Source organism: Neodiprion virginianus, chromosome 3 (genome assembly GCF_021901495.1).
Source record: "Neodiprion virginianus isolate iyNeoVirg1 chromosome 3, iyNeoVirg1.1, whole genome shotgun sequence".
In the NCBI taxonomy this organism is placed as follows: Eukaryota; Metazoa; Arthropoda; class Insecta; order Hymenoptera; family Diprionidae; genus Neodiprion; species Neodiprion virginianus.
In genome coordinates, this window is record NC_060879.1 from 11926599 (window position 1) to 11930307 (window position 3709).

At 39.8% G+C, this 3709-nt stretch overlaps 1 long non-coding RNA gene across 1 annotated transcript; it reads right to left on the reverse strand.

The window, feature by feature from the left end:
• Window positions 1-264: 264 nt before the first annotated feature.
• LOC124300607 (uncharacterized) lies at window positions 265-823 on the reverse strand. Its single transcript, XR_006907251.1, has 3 exons — window positions 681-823; window positions 377-525; window positions 265-286 (listed from the first exon to the last, which is right to left on the reverse strand). It is a non-coding gene; the product is annotated as an uncharacterized LOC124300607 (long non-coding RNA).
• Window positions 824-3709: the final 2886 nt, after the last annotated feature.

Below are 3709 nucleotides of genomic sequence, written 5' to 3' on the forward strand. Positions count from 1 at the left end.
ATTTCCGGTATTTCAGTTTGAACTTCAGCATCGCAGTAGTTAGTCATGTAAATATATCTGTTACACGTGAAAGTTTTTGTTTGTTCGATACCAGCAGAACTTACAAAATCTACTTGACACTCTTGATCACTTTTTAAAATTACTTCGACACTGCTTATATCCATAGGTTCACGTCCACTATTATGAACAACATTGTTGGAGTCGTCATTAACTTGATTTCCAGCATCACAATTCACTCCGATGTTATGCTTGTGAAGTCTTTTTTCGGTTCATGAGTCGATTGTACCTATAATTAATAAATACATATGTTATTATATAAATATCGATGTATATATTATTCAATTTTATAATTATTCTTTACTTCTCATACATTTACCTGCTCAAAACAGCTTTTTCATTTACTTGCTTTGCATGATAAACTGGAGGGAATAGAGTTGGCGCGTAGCTTGGACTCGCAGGATCATCTGATTTTTTCTTGCCAATGAAATGAGCATTACATATTACATGATGAGTTTTTGGAGTCCACTTTGAGCCATCAGGGCTGTAAAAAACAATAATACTTATGTATTTATACAATGGTGTTTCATGCAGATAGCATAACAGTTCACCTATTGATATAGTTGGCTTGATTTTAAAAATATAGAAAACTAAGGCATCGAAAATAAGGCTATGTTACTTACTTTTTTCTTTTCACAGCAGCAATCCATTTTTGCCTTTGAACTATTTTATGTGATGCAGTTGGAAACTTGTAAAATATACAATCACTAGTTTTACCGTTATTTTTGCAGTTAACAGCACAACAAGTGTAATTCCACATATCGTCTATTGTTTCTCATACAAAATGCTATCATAACACACGCCGGCTCAACTCACTACTCGCCACCCCGCGCGCTGCGATCGCTTTGCAGCTCCCCTCCAAGCGGCTGCTCACAGCGAATTGGCGCAGCACTAACGGAAGTACCGAAAGCGGAAGTGAGTACCGACCGAGAAGTTGACACGCAAAAATTTATCGAACAGCTGGCCGATGCAGGCAGAATTTTATCTGACCTACATCATGAGATGACAAAAACAAGAAAATCTTTCATGATTCCGGGATTAAACCTCATTGTCAAAAATATTGCCAACGACAGTCCACGTGATGCATGGCTATTTGGAGAAAAGTTTGCAGAAAATCTCAAGGCGGCCAAATCCATGGAAAAATCATCTAAAGATCTGACTAAACCGACTGGATATCAACGAAACTTCGGGAACGCACTGCGCGAAGGAAATCGCAGGTTTGCATCATCCTACTTAAGACCAAACAATTTTTTGAGGGAACAACAGTCGGAGAAGTTAAACTGGCGCCGTCCCTCCGGAGCGAGTCACCGGGGCACTCAGAGGAAGGGACCGAAACCGAAAGACTTCCGGAACAAGGACAATCGTCGACACAAGGAATAGACCCGGTGAGAATCGCAGGACGTGTGTGAAATTTTTTCTCTGTGTGGAAAAAATTGACCAACGATCTCTCCATTTTACAATCGGTACAGGGTTATGTTATTCCTTTTGTAAGTCAACCAGGTTCACAAGTTGAATACAGTCAGCCAAGATTAACGAATCAAGAAATTATTGCTTGTGAAACAGAAGTTGGTAAATGACTCAAAAAAGGCGCAATATCTAGATGCGAGCCGTGCGAAAAACAATTCGTTTCGTCATACTTTCTCGTGCCAAAACCTAACGGTGATATGCGCTTTATTCTTAACCTGAAAAAATTGAATATGTTTATTTCAGCACCGCATTTTAAAATGGAGGACAAAAAGACAGCGATTCGACTATTGCGAAAAGACATTTTTATGGCGACAATAGACCGGAAGGATTCGTATTTCTTAATTCCGGTTGACAAATCTAGTAGAAAATATCTTAGATTCATTTATAAAAGCACGTTATACGAGTTTAATTGTATGCCGTTCGGGCTATGTACAGCACCGTACGTGTTTACGAAACTCATGAAACCAATAGCGCAAAAATTAAGATCCAAAGGATTTGAATCTGTCGTCTATCTAGACGACATTTTGTTATTTGGAGAGTCAGCACAAGAATGCCGAAAAAATATTCAAGAGACTCGGAAGTTAATTGAAAAAGCCGGACTAATATTAAACATGGAAAAATGTGTCCTTGAACCATCGAAAGAAGTGAAATTTTTGGGTTTCATTTTTTATTCGGAAAAATTCTGTCTCAGATTACCACAAAGCAAGAGAAATCAAATACATGATCTCGCGAGAAAGTTTCAGACCATCAGTCATTGTCAAATCAGGAAATTTGCCGAATTTATTGGAATTTTAGTAGCTGCCAGTCCCGGGGTTCGATATGAGAATTTATACATTGAGAATTTTGAAAGAGAAAAATTTTGAGCTTTGCAAAAAACAAATGGAAATTACGATAAAACCATGGAAATATCGGACAATCTAATCCCAGACTTAGAGTGGTGGACAAGAAATATAAAAGAGTGCGTCAACCCGATAAGAGAAGACCATTTTGAGATGGAAATCTTCAGCGATGCCTCGTTAACAGGCTGGGGAGTAGCTTGCAAGGGAAATCGGTCACATGGGTGTTGGAACATGGAAGAGCGAAAAGAACATATTAATTATCTCGAATTAAAAGCGGTATTTTATGGACTCAAATGCTTTGCCAAGGATAAACATTCGTGTGAAATATTGCTTCGTGTCGATAATACGACGGCGTTATCGTACATAAACCGTATGGGTTGGGTTCAGTTTCCAAAGTTGTCAAATTTGGCAAAGGAAATGTGGCAATGGTGCGAGATTCGCGACTTTTGGATTTTCGCTTCGTACATTAGTTCTCGCGACAATAAAGACGCAGATGAGAAATCGAGAGTCAAACGAAACGAAACCGAATGGGAATTAGCTAGCTGGGCATATAATCAAGTAGATACAACCTTCGGGAAATTCGACATAGATTTGTTCGCATCGAACGTAAATGCAAAGTGCAGAAAATTCGTCTCATGGCACAGAGACCCAGAGGCGTGCGCGGTAGATGCTTTTACCATACCGTGGACAAATTTATATTTCTACGCTTTTCCACCATTCGCTGTCATCCTCAGAACAATTAGAAAAATAATTGCTGAGAAAGCAAACGGGGTGTTGGTTGTGCCTTTCTGGCCAACACAGCCGTGGTACCCCCTGTTTCAGAAATTGTTGGTGAGCCAACCGATCCTTCTTCATCCAGAAAATGATTTGTTAATTGATAATTGCAGGCAATTCCATCCGTTGCAAACCTCGCTTTCCCTGGTTGTCGGGAAGTTATCGGGCAAGCGTTTGTCATGAAAGGCGTTCCTCAGGAGTCCGTACAGGTTGTGATGGCATCGTTGTAGGAAGGAACCATTAAGCAATACCGGAAGCCATTAAGCCTCTGGTGGGATTTTTGTCAAGGGAAGAGAGCCAACCCTTTTCAGGCTTCAGTTTTATCTGTTCTCGAGTTTTTAACCGTCTCTTTATCCCACGTAAAAACTTATGGGACGTTAAACTCGTATAGATCAGCTTTAGCGTTAATAGTTATAGGCGATATAGGGCAACAGCCCGTTATAAAGAGATTCTTTCGAGGTGTGGCTCAGCTACGCCCGCAATCAGCAAAATATGAAGAAATTTGGGACCCTGACCCTGTTTTATGTTATCTAAAAACTCTTTGGCCGCACGACACTCTGTCGTTTGAGGAT